At 40.7% G+C, this 21184-nt stretch overlaps 1 protein-coding gene across 1 annotated transcript in view; it reads left to right on the top strand.

Moving 5' to 3' along the window:
- The window catches only part of naaladl2 (N-acetylated alpha-linked acidic dipeptidase like 2), a gene marked incomplete at its 3' end in the record, with an annotated part of 492390 nt that overhangs the window by 111038 nt on the left and 360168 nt on the right, over positions 1-21184 (top strand). The gene's annotated exons all lie outside the window — the stretch shown is intronic.

Genomic DNA, 21184 nt, shown 5'->3' with positions numbered 1-21184 from the left:
AAAAGTGTTGGAGACAAAAGGTTAAAAACAAAAGGTTTTCCTGTAGGAGTGAGAATGCGACAGTTTTTTCCCAGAGTCTGCAAGTTATGGGTAATATTAAAGCATATTGTGACTCTGACACTGTATCATCTGTTGCGCCTAGAAAGAAAAGTACAGATTAATACAATAACTCTGTCGCCTTAGCCGACGAGCTATTTTGGCAGTTTAGTTCAAAGGCAAACACAGAAAGAGTAGTTAGATGGATTCCTCGCAGAACCATCTATGAAGAAAAACAGAATTATCGTTAGACACTATGTATCAAACAATGCTTCCCATGGTTTTGATCCACTGTTAAACATTTCCATTCAAGAATGGTTCTCCATCTTCAGCTGTAGGATCAAAGGCCCAAAAATGAAGACGGTACAGCGCTTCAGACTGACATAAACATTAGTGTGACAATGAGTATCATGCATAACATGCACACATTGAAAATACAATAGGGTCAGATGTTAGTGTTTGTTGATCGACATAAAACTATTGACATACAACTATCATGCAAAAATTAAAAAGAAACAATCAGAGCTCGATCAGGTAGGTCATTTTAAGTCGGTAGAGGCTGTTTGCCTCAGCAGTCACAGTCTAAAAAGTCAGTCATTGGCCAAGTTTCTTTATACAGGGCTTGGGAGATCTCCACAAAAACATAAAATAATCCATAAGTGACAATAGAATTTAATCTATTTATTTATTCATTTTTTCTTTTTAAAAACCCATCCAGTTCCTATGGATGCAGTCAGGTCCCACTTATTATCATTATTAATAATATTATCCTTATTATTATTGTTATATCTAATGCTTCAATTTGCAAAAACAAGACGTATATTTCTGAAAACTTCACCATCACTATGGCAGTTTTTTAAACCAGGTTATCCCAGAAAACTATACCATTAAATTCCAAAAATTAAAATACCATTGAGAGTGAAAGCAAAAAACCCAGAATAATGAGTCAGGATTTACAGTGATGCATCAATATTGCATTTTCTAATATCAATCACCAGAAACTCAAACCTGTGACATCTGTGATGCCTCTTCAGGTAAAATGGGAGTTATATTTGAGACATTCCACAATGGCATGTTTGTTTTATAAGAAATTATCAGTGTTGCTTTCAATAACTTGAATTTCTTCTTATGTGAGCTAAAAAAGATTTTGTCTGAGCATAGCAATCAAAACCTTAACTTTCTGTGTCTAATGATCAACTCTCACTGCAAAACCCTAATTGTCCCTATTGACACCAATACTTATTCTTAATAAGTGTTCCTATATGTACATGCAAGTGTATGTATGTGTTGAACATTAACATCCTGTTCATTCTAAGTTCAACTAACGGTGTCATCTAGTGTGGATGTTTTTATCTTTAATTTCTAATTTGTGATTTTCAAATGCTCTGACCTTCCTCCGCTGTCTGTATGGCCTGTTCATGGGGGAACCATGGAAAAACCCCAAGCAGAAACACGCAACCAGGACTTCTCTGGATCTTGTCCCAGTCTCCTTCTTTCTCTCCTTCTGCTGTTCTCTTGATGAGGCCATCTTTGTCCAGGATTCTATGCCCCATTCTGCTGGTATAGCAAACCAAATGGCCAGTCGAATGTTGCCCATCCGAGTTCACACCTCTCTCGCTCCCCCTCCTTGCAGTCTTTTAGTTCCTCTGGCTGCCATGTCCTGAACACAAGCTCTTCAGTGTCCACGTCAACTGAACATCTGGTGCCGTGAACATCCGTTTCCTTTTCTTCAGGCCAGTAGTCAAAAAAGAAGTTGCTGTTTGGAGAGAGAACTTTTCTGGAGAAGCAACGCTAGCTTTTTCCTTGTTTCAGTCTGTTTTCCTCATTTTACTGGATTTGTGACAACTGCCACATCAGATGCAGGTTCAGTCTCCCCTCCCCCTCATTGTCAGAGTCCTTCTGGGAATATGCATATGGGCTTGATGCAGGGGCTGCATGGCCTGGAGACAGCATGAGGAGGCCCTGTCTTTTATCCCTAATCTCTGCTCCTCATCATCATTCACACATACTTATTTCTTTAATTTCTTGTCTTTCTATAACTGAGTTTGCTTTCCTCCTATCTTTCCCTACTCGCTGTCCCTTTCTCTCTCATCACTTTACCCTCTTCACTACATTTGTACCTAGACATGTGCCTAATAAAAGACGAAAAATAAAAAAATAAAAAAACCTCTTAGTCTAGTAATGCCAAAATGGAAGCTCTCAACCACATTAACCCATTTATCTGCTATAAATTTAGCAGGATCTGTAAAAATTTTAACTTTCCCAATTTGTTTCCCATTTTTCTATTGACTCACTGGGATGTGCTTTTACTTTCAATGGGCTTATTGTTCACTCAGACAGATTTCACACATGCTGATCTTTCCATATGAATATGGTTAGATCTTATCACACATACACTAACTTTGGATAATCTTTCAGCCAGGTGGTCTGTAGACAGCGCACCCTTTTAATATCCAAACTGGATATTTAGACACTGAAATGAGTTAACACAAAGTTTATTTTTCTTACCACATTCATACGCCCATTTTATTGTAGTTGGGAATCCCTACTCTCATGCAAATTATATTTGCATTTTAAAAATTAGCATTCATTTTCTCCCTAAATGCTTATGTATTTTCCAAAACACTTCTCTGTTCTCGTCAACGGGGGTCAATGCCGGTAATGCCGTTCTAGTAAAGGAAGCTTCTACACAGACTCACGTCTGTGCGCCTTCACTCTTGGGGTTACCCCAGAACGTGCACCACTTTTCCCATTTCAGATAAAAACAGCTACAGAACTATACCACCCTCTGTTGTCCCACAGAAATGTGTATTCCTCAGAACCTGAGTCTGATGTCAAAGTGGATATACACACAAACCTCCCACACTTCTTTAAACACACTTATGAGTCCCAGACTCGACTTATAGCAAAATTGCGATACAAACACACATATGAGTCCCAGACTCGGCTTATAGCAAAATTGCGATGCCTTAACATATGAGTCCCAGACTTGGCTTATAGAATTCGGGGTAACCTCAGTTCCCCGGGCCTCTAACCCACTTATAGAATTCGGGGTATCCTCAGTTCCCCGGGCCTCTAACCCAGTAACCTCCTAGGTTTTGTCCGTATCCTCGTCAGAATAACGGTGGGGTCAACCACGACCCAGGACCATTCACAGTTTACCATTCTCAGTTTTGCCATTCTCAGTTTTGCCATTATCTCAATTTAAATAGTTTACTCACTGTGGCGCAGGCAAGACACAATGTTTTAGAATGCCCAATGTGCAGAGTTTCGATTAAACAGGTTCTGCTTACCTTTACTAATGTGCCGGATTGTGTCTCACGCTGTTCCCCGTGAAGAAACCTTTTTGGGTCGAATTTACCTTCTTCTCCTTCCGATCCCGGACGAGCCCCCAAATTGTTGAGATCAACCTGCAGTTGCCTCCCCGGGTTCGTTGATCGGAGGATGGAAGAAGAGATCTTGAGACAATGGCTTGAGATCACACCAATATCTTTATTGGAGCACTTTGCAAAGCGGAGACAAGTTCTGATACAACACCAACCAGGTCATACATCAGACGAGTCTGTTGTGGTCTAAGAGTAGCCGCTTTAAATACACTGGTGGGCTGATGGTAACACCCCCAAGGTAAAAAAGGTGGCAACAGATGTTAATCTGCCTAGCAACATCTTATAACACTAAATGCTGAGAGAAGGAATTTAGTGCATGTCCCTATATAGCTATCTAGAGACACAGATGTGTCTGTGTTTGCAACACTCGAACTTGTTAGTTAAGGAATATGTGTGTGTGTGCCTAAAATGAGGAAATGAGCATTTCCTCTGTTTGTTAGAATCTTTACGAGGTGATGGAAGGATGGGCCGAGATATCTTACCTTGCACATTCTAGGCTCTGTGTTGCAAGTTTATTATCTGCTCAATCAGCAAGGAATAGTCTTATTCCAGGGGTACTGTGTACAAACTTCAGTTTAAAGCCACATGAAGAGAGCAGCTCATTTCTCTTACTTCCACACTTTCCTGCTCCAAAGGCTCCTGCAAATGCAACCTAAAGACCTGCAGTCCTTTTTGGATGTCAATAAGGTGCTCTGGTGGTTTGGTGAATGTCCTGTTGATCACCTCATTTAGACAGCCATTTGCATTTACAGCTTTTGCACCCATTCTGACCAGATTGCAATTGTGACTTGATCTTAATATGGAAACTTGTCAACATGGCAGGTCAAGACAAATTACGCTGTTGTATGCACTCTACTTAGTTTCTTTTGTGGAAAAAAGGGCAATGGAAACCCATCGTCTGGCTAATTTGATGTAATGTGTTTTGCATGATGTGCCTTTGGCAATATCAAGCTCATAGGTGTTAAGAGTTTTTGTATACTTCTGAGAGGCTGCCATGGTACGTAATAAGACTATTCTGTTGATACTGGCTAAAATCTAAGGGATTCATTGTGTATACAGCCTTCAAGTCTAACATAGCACCCTTTCAAAATACTATTTCCGGGTCCAAACAATCCATTGAATAATACAAAAAATATTGGCCCAACCTGTGAACCTTTTACATCATTTGTTAGTTTTCTCAGCCTTTTCAAAGCTTCTCCAGCGTTAGAGGACCTATGTGTAAAATCAGTGGAGTTCCATGCTATGGAGTATACTTATACAGAACTAGCCACTTTTATACATATAGAGTGAGGGGACATATCTTTTTCTCTTCTGAGGTGGCAGGCGGCAGGGAGGAAAGACACACAGTAGTGAAATGTGAGACGGCCTATGGTTGTGCTACTAAAATTTATATACATGTATATATATAAATATATATATATATATATATATATATATATATATATATATATATATATATATGTATATGGCAGTTTGTGCATCAGTCTAGTGATGGGAATAATGGCTCTTTGATTTGAATGAATATCGATTAGGCATTTTGCACGCACAACTGTCATGCTTGTTGGATAAAAGTGTCAAAAAAATTTTGTTGGGTGTGTTTTCAGTTTGTTCTTTTCCTTCCGGAATGCCAGTGTTTTGTGCAAAATCACAACTGAGTTCCCGGCTATATGTCGCCTTTGCCCAGTCTGTGTTGAGGTGTTAATTTGGCAAATCTCAGTGTGAAAGAGGCTATCGCTAGTCTGATTTATTGTTGACTGCACAGATTTGCATTGGTGATTCATAGGGATGTATTCTAAGTAAGTCGGTGAATTGGTAATTGAAAGATGCTGTTTTATTCTTTTGGCCCAGGTGGCTGTCATTGCTTATGACTAGCTAGTTATCTTCTGATAAGTAAACCAGACAGAAAATTGTTATTTTCGACAAGCCTGACTCAGAAGTTGAGGTTCCCGATTTCCAATTACAAGTGAATGCAGCATAACTGTTAGTGATGATATGGGCTGACAGACCAACCGATGTCAGCAGCAGCGTCACTAACATGGCGCCTTATTTACATCTAGAGAGGGAATGTCTTCACAGACACTGATATTGGAACTCGGCAATAAGGCAAGAAGTGCTTTCAATAGTGGGTTTAATTACCATTCTTTTAAGTCACTCTTTGATAGATCAAAGAGTAAATCACTATTGTGTTATATCCATCACACCAGAAATACTTACATTACTAGTCATGAAAATGCCACACATCACTCTAATTGTGTTTTGGCGGACATCTTGTACTGCACCAGAATCGACTCCTGTCCGGGGAACAGTGATTGAACTCTCAGATGATGTACCTTCCTAATTCCTCCCCCCTGTTTTGAATTATATAGCACTGCACAGAGCACTCAGTGATGTGTTGAATCTTCTTTATCGGCAGTCTCCATCATCACTTAGATTCCACCTTAACTCGAGCCCTGGCACCGGAATAAAGATTTCCTATCATAGAGCTGGAGCACAGGCGCCATGCTCCTAAAATGTGACAAATGCAAATGGGACAAGAGAAATCAAATGTGACTAACGTGTATGGAAACAGAGAAAATCAATTGTCTCCTGAACAAATGGATGAGCTATTAAAATGATCGTGTGCTACAGGAATATATTATCTTCAGCAGCTGCCAGCAGAGGCAACAGTGACTCGTATTCAAAGTCTGCTTGGCCCAAGAATGCACACAGAGCTCCCAGTAAGGCAATTATATCCACACTCTGCATGAGCAGAACATGTGATTTATCTGCCTGCTCTGGTGCTAATAGCCCTTACACATTGTCCTTATCACAAGCAACCATGTAATAAAAACACGGCTACACAAAGAAGAATAAGTGGATTTTTTAAATTGGACTTGTAGACCAGAAACAGATACTTTGCCAAAGTTAATTTGTCTGTTTGTCCTTTGGAGATGGTGCAATGATGCTAAAGACTTGGCTTTGAGGCAACACTACCATTTCCAACTTGATTAATACAAAAGCTTTTGACTTGCACAGAAATGGAAGCTTGGAAGATTGGGACTTTGAACTGAACAACACCCCATGTGTCACTGATAATGAGTATAGAGAATTAATTAAAGCTTAGATGTCAAAAGGACAAGATCTGAAACATTTAAAAAAGCTTTTTTGAAACAATTGCAGCTGGCTGAAGTTTGGATAAACAGTTTTTCATTGTTCTCTAAAGCCCCTCTACTCCACAGAGGAGAGGATTCATTCCAGTTATCAGATAAAGACAATTGCAGGGCTTCAAATGCAGTCTGTTAACACTTCAAAGCAAAACAAAACAATCAGAGCATCTCTACAGGCATGTGAAAGGTTACACATTATGAAAATAATACAGATTCTCTTGGTTTTTTGAAGATTATCTTTTGGCAGTTTTTCAAGCCTTTTCTTATGTAGGATAGACAGGATAGAATTAATTCATTGTTTTTTTTATTTACATGTTGTTCCCTTTAAGCCTGGAAACCAGATGAATCTGCAGAGATAATATATGTATAACTGTATATGATAGCAATGAGCAGTAAGATTAAATTATTGCACTTAAGTGGTGGATAAAGTTATTGCACAAAAAAGTGTCCAGGTATGTAAGAGTAGATTATTAATTGCACAGTGAGTGGCTCCCATTCCTTCCCTTCTGTGCTCTTTATTTCCTCCTCCACTCGAGTGAGGAGTTGTAGAGTGTGATGACCTGAGGGACAAAGGAGTTCTTGAGTCTGTTGTTCGTCGGCAGGAGCAGCCTTCCACTGAACAGGCTCCTCTGGTTGCTGATGACAGTGTGCAGGAGGTGGCTGCCATTGTCCATAATGTCCAGCAGTTTGTCCAGTGTCCTCCTCTCTGCCATCGTCACCAGTGAGTCCAGTTTCATGCCGACCACAGAGCCGGCCCGCCTGATCAGTTTATCCAGTCTGGAGGTGTCCTTCTTGGTGTAGAAGAGGACACTGGTGACCACAGACTGGTAAAACATCCACAGCAGTTTGCTGCAGGTGTTGAAGGACTGCAGAAGTACAACCTGCTTTGTGTCTTCCTGTACAGGTGGGTGGTGTGTCTTGTCCAGTCAAGTTTATTGTCCAGCCACAGCCTGAGGTATTTGTATGAGTCTACAGCCTCCACCTCAGCTCCCTCTAGCAGGACTGGTCGTGGTCTTGGTCTGGACCTCCCAAAATCAATTAACCAGCTCCTTCATCTTGGAGGTGTTGAGCTGTGGGTGGTTAGTGTGGCACCAGAGAGCAAAGTTTCCCACCAGACTCCGATACTCCTCCTCTCTGCCACCCCTGATACATCCCACGATGGCTGTGTCATCTGCGTACTTCTGTATGTGACACAGCTCCGAGTTGTAGCAGAAGTCCAAGGTGTACATTGTGAAGAGAAAAGGGGCCAGCACTGTGCCCTGAGGGGCTCCAGTGCCGCTGACCGCAGTGCCAGACGTGTTGTCCTTCGGCCTGAGGTAGTTTCTGACCCAGTTCACCAGATAGGGGTCCACTCCCATCCTGTTCAGTTTGTCCTGAAGTATAGGGGGCTGGATGGTGTTAAAGGCACTGGAGAAGTCCAAGAAGAGAGTATTCTCGCTGTGCTGCTTCCTGTAGACTCATGTAGAGGCATGTGCAGCATGTAGAGGATGGCATCCTCCACACCAACATCTGGCTGGTACACAAACTGCAGGCGGTCCTAGGCGTGTTGTACCTGGGGTCTGAGGAGGCTGAGGAACAGCCACTCCAACGTCTTCATCAGTTATGAAGTGAATGCCACCGGTCGACTCTCCCTAGCTGCAAAAGGAACAAAAACAAAAAACTTCAACAAAAACTTTTTTTTGTGAAAAAAAACAGTGAGTAAAAGTGCCTCGGTTATTGAAAAAAAAACCCATCCTAGTACAGCAGTGGTATAGCCACAACTGATATTTAATCAAATTTTGGACAATACAAAATAACAATATTTCAGAATAACTGAAGTATTAATATTTGTTTCTCTAATTTTGATCTCTTTTTTGGTACATATACAAAAACACTACTGTCTCAATGGTTCATGCTTAAGCTGTGTCCATTGAACATCATTATTTTAACAGACAACATAAAAGATACTTTGAGTGTGCATTTTGTTACATGGTTTATTAAACAGGCCTGTCAGATTAATCAAATCATTCAATCAATTCTCTCCCTGAAAGACATTTTTCCACATTCTCCCATCTTTTAAAAATGAGCCCCCTCCCACCAGGCCTACAAGACATTTAAAAGATAGAGTGATGGATCATAATTATGCCATAAAAACACACAATGTAGACTACCCTATGGCATGCTATTTTAACAAATGTCAAAATGGCAATGATTTTAAAAGTGGAGCAGTCCTTTAGAGGAGGTGATTGGTTTAAGAAATTACTCCAGAGAGAGACTTATTGGATCTTTTAATTTAAATTAAATAATTTGATGCCTTGATACAGTATATCCGGGTTTGAATGAAGAAATATGTTTCAGACCTTATTCCTGATGTCGCTCTGCTCCCTGTCCAATATATGAGGAATCATGGCAGTTCTCTCCATGTTGCACTATGTTTGACTCTTTCCTGTCACGACCTGAGGAATACCCAGTGTGCCTCAGAACCTGTCAGAGTTATTTTCTTCTTGATATGCCCTAAATAATGAAGGCTTTTTAATGACATCCTTGTCTTGATCCGAGTGTGTTCTTTTTTCTTACGCACTCAACCATGAAGCTTAGCATGAATGGAGAGTTGATCAGATGTTAGCTCAGACAGCAAATTATTCCTACACTGCTGTGTTTTACTCTTATTCTGTGATCATGTAGTCGTACATTGTTTTTTTTTTTTAAAGTATAAATAAATAAAATAAGTCCCACCTCCTCCATATTAGTAGATGGGACTTGGGCCAAGTAAACCTCAAATACATTTTCCCAAAGATGGTTTCTGTCAGTGTAGGTAGTTTTTATCGCACTGAAGTGTGTTCAACTGTCTGTTTTTCATGTATTTTTGGATTTAATTAGTTATTTTCAGCAATAAAAACGGGGTGAAACGTCATGATTGACAGCCATGATGGATTGGTTGGGCGAGTGTATGGAGGTCAGTTTGATGTTGTGACTCTACTGACCAATTACTACTGCGCATACTCAAAATGACAACATGGTGGCACCTGTATCTGAGATATTTTGGCTTCACTCAGTGGGTAGAAGTGGAGCCGTATTGTCTATTTTTATATACATATAGTCCATGGTCGCCATCAACATTAAATACAATTACAATATCCAACAATAGCTTGTGTTACAGTAACAATGACGTCATACATTATAACAAAATATCCTCACTCTAAAGTTTAAAAAAGATAGTTTTTTGGGGGGATGAGCATGATACTCATGATGACGCATCAAATAAGCTTATAGAGCAATTTAACCACAAATCCTACTGGCATTTCTTTTGAGAGCGGATGAAAATGTCAAGAGGGAAAGCCTTTTGCCTTGAAACAGGAGACATCTCTACATGATATTGATGGGATGGTAACCTTCTCAAATGACAGGTTTAGTGGAGTCGGAAACGTGGATCCATTAAAGTTTTAATAAACTAAATCACAAAATGGCACTGTGGCCCACCGTGAAGAGTGACCAGTGTCCTTCAGAAGAATTGAGACATGAAACATCCTCCCTGTTTTTCCTGATAAATTCAGGTTTTGACACTGATTGGTAATCCCTTTTTTTCATATACAAGTAATGAAACAACAAACTGTGCTAAATGTTCAACTGATCATGCATTGCTCTGTTGTCAGGGAACATAAACAATGCAACCACGATGATAGACATAACCAGTGGTGGGGGTACTAACGTTTACTAACTAACATGCATTAATAACTAACATGTTTGAATACTCAGATTACTTTTTTATTGTAACAAGTAACAAAATGTTAAAAGTTCAAGTTCAGTTATTTTGTTGCATTTTCAAATAAGAAAACTTTTATACCATTATTGTACTTCCCTGCAAGAACAATTGAAGTACCACCATTTGCACCCATCACCGGAGGAGACACTTTAATAACGAGTTGTAAAGGAAATATTGTGTCTGTTATCCATGATATTGGCATGCATAGTTACAGATTTGGGGCAGTAGACTATGCAATGCTGGTAGAGCCAATTCATTCAAATGCTAGGCGTACAGGCTGTGCGTCCTCCGGACAATATATCCAACATGTGCAAGGAACCGTAAAGGGGTTTTCATTTTTTGGCAACACCAAAGTCCTCTAACTTGTAACTTTTCTTAGTGGGTAACTTAGTAGTAGTTACTTTGAAAAGTAACATTTCGCAACACTGGCCATCATTTACAGTCAATGATTGTTGTTCTCTCCCCCAAACAGTAATTGTTCAACAGTAATTGTTCAATCTTAAAGGTTGAATATGTAGAATCTTCATGAAAAGCTATATTTAAAAACAATAAAAAATACAGCCACGGGGCGTTTTGAGGGTTACAGAATGAAGTATTGCTTTTCCATTAAAAATAAAAAAATTAGTCTGAATAAATATTTAAAAAAGAATTTGACGAGTTTGAAAGTGACTTTCGGTCACGTTCTGTTTCCATTATAGCAGCCAATAGTGCTGGGCATTGCGGGTTGCCAGGGTTGTCTGTTGTTGCTACAGAAATAAGGAATAATTTTAAGTTGAGAGCTAGCTAATTGATTCCACACCACAGAAAGACTTCCAGTTGAAGACTGGCTAACGTTAAATATTGTTGATTAGTCCAAATTAGTCGTTACTCTGTATGATTTATCACTTGAAATGGGGAAGGCTGATCGCTTGACACACTCTGCAACGAACCTGGCAACTGCTGGAATTATTTTTTGATGTCGCGACTACAATCTTGAGACACTAAATGGTGGTATTCTGCTCATTCTCCATATTCAACCTTTAATTATGCACAGAAGGTCAGTCAATATTTGTCCACATGCTGAAGCTCTGTTCATGGAGCTCAGAAGAACAGAAGTGTGGTTAAAGAGGGCTTAAAGAGTATCTTTGTCAGTTTTGAATGTAAACTGCAAGATTACCATGACTGGTTGTCTAGGTACAGTAGTAAGCCTTACTTCAAATGCCAAGAGATAGCATATCATTAGCTAACGAAGTACATTAAGTACATTATCCAATGGGGTCACTAGGTTTTGTTAGATACAGTAATGCCCTGTTCAGGGTTGACATGTCTAGTGTGTGGGAGCTGAAGGAACATGAGTCATCTCATCTCATCTCATCTTCATCCGCTTATCCGGGGTCGGGTCGCGGGGGCAGCAGCTTTAGCAGGGGACCCCAAACTTCCCTTTCCCGGGCCACATTAACCAGCTCTAACTGGGGGATCCCGAGGCGTTCCCAGGCCAGTGTGAAGATATAATCTCTCCACCTAGTCCTCGGTCTTCCCCGAGGCCTCCTCCCAGCTGGACGTGCCTGGAACAGGGGGTATCCTTACTAGATGCCCGAACCACCTCAACTGGCTCCTTTCAACGCTAAGGAGCAGCGGCTCTACTCCGAGTTCCTCACGGATGGCTGAACATCTCACCCTATCTCTAAGGGAGACTCCAGCCACCCTCCTAAGAAAATCCATTTCAGCCGCTTGTACCCGCGACCTCGTTCTTTCGGTCATGACCCAGCTTTCATGACCATAGGTGAGGGTAGGTACGAAGATTGACCGGTAGATCGAGAGCTTTGCCTTCCGGCTCAGCTCTCTTTTCGTCACAACGGTGCGGTAGAGCGACTGCAACACCGCCCCCGCTGCTCCGATTCTCCGGCCAAACTCACGCTCCATCGTCCCCTCACTCGTGAACATGATCCCAAGGTACTTGAACTCCTTCACTTGGGGTAAGGACTCATTCCCTACCTGGAGTAAGCAATCCACCGGTTTCCTGCTAAGACCCATGGCCTCAGATTTAGAGATGCTGATCCTCATCCCAGCCGCTTCACACTCGGCTGCGATCCGATCCAGTGAGTCCTGATGGCATCGTCACTGACCGACGATGCCATCAGGACCACATCATCTGCGAAAAGCAGAGACGAGATCCTCAGCCCACCGAACTGCCACCCCTCCCCACCACGACTACACCTTGATATCCTGTCCATGAAAATCACAAACAGGATTGGTGACAAAGCGCACCCCTGGCGGAGGCCAACCCCCACCGGAAACGAATCCGACTTACTCCCGAGGATCCGGACACAGCTCTCGCTTTGGGTGTACAGAGATTGGATGGCCCACAGAAGTGACCCCCTCACCCCATACTCCTGCAGCACCTCCCACAGTATCTCCCGAGGAACCCGGTCATATGCCTTCTCCAGATCCACAAAACACATGTAGACTGGATGAGCATACTCCCAGGCCCCCTCCAGGATCCTTGCGAGAATGAAGAGCTGGTCCGTTGTTCCACGTCCAGGACGGAATCCACATTGTTCCTCTTCAATCTGAGGTTCGACTATAGGACGAACCCTCCTTTCCAGCACCTTGGAGTAGACTTTACCAGGGAGGCTGAGTAGTGTGATACCCCTGTAATTGGCACACACCCTCTGGTCCCCCTTTTTAAAAAGAGGAACCAGCACCCCAGTCTGCCACTCCCTTGGCACTGTCCCAGACTTCCACGCAATGTTGAAGAGGCGGGTCAACCAAGACAGCCCCTCCCAACCCAAAGCTTTCAGCATTTCTGGACGAATCTCATCAACCCCTGGGGCTTTGCCACTGTGGAGTTGTTTGACTACCTCACTGACTTCCGCCAGGGATATTGACAATGATTTTCCATCAGCATCCAGCTCTGCCTCTACCAAGGAACATGAGTGTCAAATGTTAAATAATAGTTTTTATTAATTTATGTGGCCCCATCCTGCTCTCTATAGGACTTTGGTCTTTCCACTTTACCAACCTTATCCTTTTCTCATGTTAAAGTGAAACATATTTCACATGTATGTCTTTAATAAACATCTGAACAGTGTGTTGTCAGAAAGTTATAACAGTATGTTATTTTTTTGAGTGCTAATTAGCCCTGCAGCTTACAGGTGTTCCTTTATTTTCACGTCTAAAGCCTCCTTTCCACTGAACAGTACAGTGGGGTTCAGTCTATTACAGATTAGAAAGGTTTTTGCCCATTTCCTGTTCGGTCACGTTTTTTGCTTGCACCTCTGTTGACATACCTAACACACTGATGCAGTGTATGAACTATTAACAGAGAAATCCGGGAGAGTCGCTAACAGCCGGACATGGCTAACACTGATTAGCTCAGGGCAGTACGGCGAAGGCATTAAAACTTCTTTTTTTAACCACTAATACTGCTCAAGATAACACCAAACCTCTGCAGTAGTATGATAAGACGCCTTACACATAAAACGGAGCACCAACAAGGTATTTAGTGAACCCAGAGTTTATTTAAAGAGTGTTTTGAAAGACTTAACTACTGGCCCTGATTCCAGCTCCTCTCGTAGTAAAGTCCATTCAAGTCGATTACAAAAGTCAATACAAAAGGAAGAAGCCCATTGATGATTTATTTAGGAATCAGTCGCCTCTTCCAGTTTATTCTGGGGACATGGAAAAAAATGTCCAGTACGGTGATGTTGATGAGGCATGGGGAATCCTCCATCGCAGTCACACAGCGTGTTGTGGTATTTAATGATTCCAGGCCACGGCGAAAAATGTCACTCTGTTGGCAGCATAAACATTCATCTTCTGGGCCCATGGGCTCACAGTACCCACAGGCACACCAAGACTGATGCTATGTCTGATGCTACCTCTACCTGTAGCCCAGCAGCACACGCCCCACCCCCTTGCGTGACATTTCGGTGCTGCTGGGAAATTTGCTGTCTGGGACTTTTCCAAACCTTTTACATGTATTATTAAATTATATTTCACCAAACCACCACAAAGTGTAGGTGTTTTGCTGGAATAAATCATCAATGGGCTCCTTCCTTTTGGATTGACTTTGGTAATCCACTTGAATTGACTTGACTACGAGAGGAGCTGGTACCGAGGCCACTAGGTGCGTCTTTCAAAACAATTAATAAACCCCAGGTTCTCTAACTATGTTGTTGATGCTTCGTTTCATGCTACTGCAGAGGTTTGGTGTTATTTCAAACAGTATTAGTGGTTAAAAAAGCAGTTTTAATGCCTTCACTGTACTGCCCTGAGCTAATCAGTTAGCGAGTCCTCCGGATATTTCTGTTTATACACAAAAAAAAAATGTCTTAATGGCTTATTTTATGTAATTGCCGAAAAGACCATGGGATGATTGTACGCCGGAATTCACTTTAAATCCCGCTTGGATCAGCTGGAGGAAAAAATATCAATCAAGCCACGCAAAAGCTCCAAACAAATATGACCCTGATGTGTTGATTGTCATTATGGGGTTACCTTATAATAAAGATAAAGAGTTAGGCCAAAAAGACGGTTTGCTTGTGAGCAAACTTTTCAGGTGGCAGTGCTCCGTGGGAAACATAACCTGAAATCCAATGTGAAGTTTAAAAAGGTGTATGTCCAATTCGGCAAAGTTACACAGTGATTGAATCATCTTATGGACCAAAATGCTGCAACCTGTATTAAACGTGAAGCATTATCAGAGTTAACTAGAAAACTTGAAACTTGTCAAGTTACACAAAATAGTGCTGATAGATGGTACACTGACTTCTGTGATATGATCATATTGGAAATGGATAAATGTCAATCAAAAAACTTCTTCAGTATGTGTGTGTATGTTATATATTATAATAATATAAAGAATAATATAATATTTTATTAAGATAAATATCTTTGTAATAGAATTATGCTTTGTTAGATATAGAACAAGGATAATTGAAGAATGACAAATGGAAGTTATTATTATTGCTATTATTACTATATAGATAGAAGGCAAAATATTTCAGTAAGTGTTATTTCAGTAATATTTATTAAAAAGTGGTGGAATAAAATAAGTTTATACTTCTTCCCACTCCTTTTCGGATAACAGAATTTATATTTTTCAGTTTACTTTGTTATACTTTGTTATTGTACGTTTATTTTCCTCTCTGTTTTTTTTTTCCTTTTCTTTATGACTGCCCATTAATGTATGATCATTTTGTTTTTTCACATATTCGAAATAAACTATCTAAACTAAACTAAACTTAAACTAAATGAACCAGAATTCAGCAGGTAAAAATAGCAGAAAAGAGCTTTCTGGGATGTGATGATCCTTTGAGGAAGCAACAACTGAGAGAAAAATGCAAGAGGGTTCCTAGTTCGAATCCAGGCTGGGGCCCTTCTGTATGGAGTTTGTATGTTCTCCCTGTGTCTGCGTGGGTTCTCTTCGGGTTCTCTGGCTTCCTCCCACAGTCCAAAGACATGCATGTTTTAGGTTCATGGATGACTCTAACATTGATGACCTGAAGGCATGTTTTCCTGTAACCGCAATAATTTAGTATTGTTTTGGCCGACCATCCTCACACAGCCGGTGTTATCTGAGCCTGAAAACGGTATTTTTTGTAACCATGTTCCAGAGTGGGAATGAGAACGCTTTAGAACGCCCCCATGGCGTTGTCGTCTACAATTACGACAGTAGAACCGCATACTTTCATTGCTCTGGCACGCAGTTTTTTCTGTGACAGTTATAGCGTTACAGCGCCACATCCAGGCCTGGCATGTGTACTACAGCGTTTTTAGTTGGTTTCACTGGTTTCCTGTGGACGCAGAGATTCCTTGAGCAGAGTGTGGACGGAAAACTTTTTAAGAAAGACAGAGAAAAAAAAGGTTGTTTTCAGGTCGTGTGGACATACCCTAAATTGCCCTCAGCTGTAAATGTGAGTGTGAATGGTTGTCTGTCTCTTTCTGTCTCTATGCGCCCTGCGATAGACTGGCGCCCTGTCAAGGGTGTACCCCGCCTCACGCCCAATGTCAGTTGGATAGGCTTCAGCCTCCTGCGACCCCGTTAGGGACAAGCAGTTGATGATGGATGATAGAATAAGGTTCTACAAAAGGAGACGGCAGTTCTTGAGATTGCATGGGCTTTTACAAATATCCTTTATATTATGGCAGTGCTCCTTCCTTCCTCATCTGCCTTTCCAGCCTCCTGCAGAACTGGATTAGAAGAACCATCAATGTACTCAGAAATTCCTACTTTTCTCCTCTTACCTTTGAAGGACAACAGGCCCTGCCAGGAAGACCTGCTCTGCCTCCTCCCATGAAATGGCATTCACTGCTGAGATGCCATATATGATGACCTAAACAGAATTTTAAGCAATTAAATTGATTTAAAATCAATACAAATACACAAACTTCCCAAATATCTGCCATCTGCTTTTAAAATTCTGTAGCACGTACAAGGTTAGGCTGACCTCTGGAAAGAGAACCTCACAGATAAACTGAACTTCATCAGTGCATTTCACTGTTACTTGAGTTCTGTCTAGCAGGGACTTAAGATGGGTGAAGAGAATTCCTCTTCACTGTCCAGGTAAACAGGGACCTGCTTCATCACTGCCCAATTGGATGGCATGACACCAAGTATTCTCTAAGGCAGTTGAATTAAATACATAATGGCATACATTTATATTACATTGCATATACACAAATGCATGCATATTCTAAAGCTAAACAGGAGCTAGTTAGTTCAGTACTATTTCTGAGAAGTATCCTAACAAAGGGGTTGTTGTGACAGCATGCATTTTTTTTATTTTAGCACTAGAAATGAGAAAATGTAAACAATTTGAAAAATTACCATCAAATGCTGCTCAGCTCCTTGTGAGTGCACAAAGAAGTCCAGAAGTGCCTTTTCAGCCTCAGTGTGGCCACTAACTGCGTGAATGTGGGCTGGACCTTGAGTAGTAAGGCCACTCTGAACACGGGTGGCAGGTCTGGATGTGTTAGCCTTAGCATAGACTATAGGCAGCAGAAGCATCCAGCCTATAATTCTTTGACACTCCCAAAATTCATTTTATTTTTCATGTCAGTCTTTTGTATGGGTTCAACAAATAAGATACACTAAATAAGTCAACATTAGAGGTGTATACATTTAAAATTCTGGACAGGGTGGCTGTTATCCTGCTGCTTCTGTCATTGTCTTTAAGCTAATCACAAACACAGACTATGCCTAAATGGAAAATGACAGACAGAAATTTACCAATATCACAACCTTTCATGACTGTCTCTCTCTAATAAGTGTTTTTAAAATGTACTTATATTAACTCATAAATATAGGTAATAAACTACCATTGGATTCCTAGTTTGAAATTATGACATTACATTTTTTTTCCCTTTCTCATATAGAAAATGGCATGATTTAGTGGTTTTAAGTGTCTTGTATTTTATTGATATCGTATCTTCTCAGGCTTTGGTATTTTTCTGTGATGGATGGCATATTTGTTCTTCGCTAAAAGGCTGTATTACCAGCCATTCCATGGAAACGTCTCTATTGCTGAGCTTTTGAGTCCAGTCCTCTCAGAGTCAGAACAATAAAGAGAGTAAACATCAGGCACCAAACAAGCCAGCAGAGGAGACGCAAATAAGGCCTGGATCAAATTTTATTGACATGTCTTTTATGCAATTAAGAAAACAGGGATTGACAGGGACTGACAGCTCTTGAGTGAGTAAGTGAGTGAGAAAAAACAGGTCTGTGCTGAACACACCAAGCTCTGACAAAACTGAAAGGAAAGTAACAAGTGAAGTTATTTCCACTGTAATGAAGATCAATTAGCAGAAGCACTGCCATTATTGCCCTCAATGTTTAAAGTGCTAAATGGATTTTTCTACATTTCGGTATTTGAAGCAATCTTTTATTATCATTTTTTTATTTTAAAGAACAAAAAGAAAATATGTGGTTCATCCAGGTAGCCTTCTTTTTTTTACAGAAATTACTTCCCTATTGTGAAATTGTTAACAATTATATCCGTCTCGCAGGGGGGGTTTTAACGTGTTTGGGATTATATTGAATCATAACAAAATATCAAGCTAAGCTTTTCAATTTTGGCAAACAATACATTGTTGAAAGCACAAAGCCTAAAAATGATGTGTAAAACATCACAAAATTATAACATAGAAAACAACAAGAAAAACAACAAAAAATGATGTTTTGATATAAACTACAAACATTTGCTACCAGCATTATGACTGTAATCAAAAGGGTCGTTGGAGGGAGAAATACTACAAGAATAAGTGTTAATGAATTAATCTTCTTAATTATTAATTAGGCTAATACATTTTTAATTGTTTAAAGGGCACCACGCTGAATTTTGGTAGGACAGGATTTTGTATTAAACGTTTTTGATTGAGGATTTAATACCTGTTAATGTAAGAGACGCTAGTCTCTGTAATTTTAAAATAATACTTTTCTATCAATTACTCTTAACAATCTCATAAACTGAAATGCTTGTTCTGATATTACATTGACCACAAGACTCTGTGATTTGAAATATTTACAGACTCAGCATGGTTTTTGGTTATTTAATTTCTAACTACGAAAATATACACATTTATACAAAGAATACAATATGAATAATATGCAACATATAATGAAAAAAAGATAAATGGTTTCACCTTTTTATGAATGGGCAAATGGCAAAGCTATTGTACAAAAAGAAAGCAATTAAACCTAACTAGAGTTACATTTAATGCTATTTCAATAATCATACTTTTATTAAAAGAACAAGTTTAATATCAACGTCATCACCAGACCTGTTCATTCAATTTACCAAACCAAGTCCCCTCACCAGACAAAGCAGCTGTTGGAGAAATGGGCCAAGGGGATAAGGATTGTGGTCACAGTTTATCGCTCCAGCAGGCTTGCAGGACACTGGGGCCTTCCCGGGGTGCAGGGTTAAAGAGCTGTCAGAGGCACAGACAGTGGAGCTGCTGTCCAACAGGGCTGCACTCGAAAGAGGGGACACTGACAAAGTTGCCTTAGCAACTGGTCACAGAGGTTTCCATTTCCATTCCCAATTCCATATTAATCAATGTATCAATCCGCACCAGACGTGAAAGATAAAATAAAATAAAACAACTCAAACTCAAACATCATTACTTGCAACACAAGAGGTCCCAAGTAGCATTGGAGGATTTCCTATGATTTCAGTGAGGGACCAAGCTGGCAACTTAATGAGTGCACTAAAAGTAGAAACTAATACAATGCAACAATGCTAAATGAAGCTGTGCTTAACTAAGTTGTGCATCATCATTTCTCACACTCACAGGCGGTCACACTTCACAGTAGCCTGGCGCAGCAGCCCCAGCTGGGCCAAGGCTGTTTAAGCAGCCTAGCTCTGCTGGCCATTGAGAGGACACTGGTTAAGACCCTGGAAAAGACGCCTAGTTGGTATGACAAGGTCACAGATAATTTTCTTGAAAAGGAACAAAGGTTAGAATTTACATATAAATAAACAAACACATTTATGATGTAGGCCGTAAAAATGAGCTTCCCCTCCTTGAAAGACCAGCAGCCGCCACTGTCATCTACTTAATGTCTTTTGAGTTACTATCTATCAAAGAGTGAGTTAAAACAATGGTGATTGATCATATGACTCACTAATGAAAACATTTGTTGCCTCTTTGCTGAGTATTCTAATCTGTGTGTCTGCGGTGACATTCCCTCCCTACATGCAGATGCGCCGCTATTTTAGAGACTCTGCTAACAGGTGTTGGTCTGCCGGTGGAACTCGTCACTGCCGGTTATGCTGCGTCCACTTGGCAAAGGGCTGCAGGTCAGAGTCAAACCTGCAGCCGCTGAGGACCTTCAGCCTCTTTACATGGGGTAGATGCAATTACATCTTTAGAGGCTACTAGAAACAAGGTATCTCAATTCTTACAGATTATGACTTTAAAGGGGAACTGCACGCATTATATGCATGACAGTATTTTAACAAAAGTTGTATAAAGGGACTCAAGACTGCAAGTTTGAAAATGAAAAACCTCTGCAGGTGTGGGAAAAATAAATAAAGAAGCACGCTTAACAGACCTATGTAGCCTGCTCAACAGCTCTGCTTCAGACTAGCCGCTACACATTACTTTAGCTCCAACCGACATAACATCTAAATGACATTTTACTGGAAGTTTTTATTCCATTGAATGAAGGGCCTGCTTTACCTACCAGTAGGTTAGTTTGTTCAGGACCCCTTTCCATCCCTTTTTAACCCTCTTGGAGTTGGTCAGGTTTAGGCAGCAAAACAAGGTGGTTAGGTTAAAGAAAAAATTATTGGCCCTGCAGAGGAGGCAATTTGACATCCTGTCTACATGAAATCGAGGCGTAATATTCGTGTCAACGTGAGACGTACAACATATGCGTCGGAATTAGCCCTGTAACACCAGTGTCATTTTCAAACCAATGAAAAAAAATGCAGAAAAAGTTTTAAATAGGTTAAAGTTTTAAAAAATAGGTTATGTAAGGTAATGTGCGGCCATGGGAGGTTATGTACGGTTATGTGCGTTTTTTATGGTTGATATTTTACTGTTGCGATGGAAGGGGTGACCAGGTGATGACTTGCTGTCTCTCATTTCTGCAGTCAGCTGTTCTCTACTTTTATTACTCCCATCTGTGGGTCGCACAACAGTTTACGTCATCAACGGCGCAAAACTGTATTTACATGTGAATTGGGCCGCTGATATGTGTAGGGTTCGATTGGGGTGCCATATCAGGCCATCAATATGCTGCGATCTTTCTGAATACGTGGACCAAGCTGGATCAAAAAGGCAGCCAAATTGCCGGCATGCTGTCAAAACACCTAATGTGAAAGGAGCTGTAACAAAAAAAGTGGGCTGGGTTTGCCTCCACACGGCTCTCACAGACCATTTCT

The sequence above is a fragment of the Echiichthys vipera genome (genome assembly GCF_963691815.1).
Source record: "Echiichthys vipera genome assembly, chromosome: 3".
NCBI classification, from domain to species: domain Eukaryota; kingdom Metazoa; phylum Chordata; class Actinopteri; order Perciformes; family Trachinidae; genus Echiichthys; species Echiichthys vipera.
The sequence above is the reverse complement of the archived record's forward strand: the minus strand, read 5'-3'. Positions and strand labels throughout refer to the sequence as shown.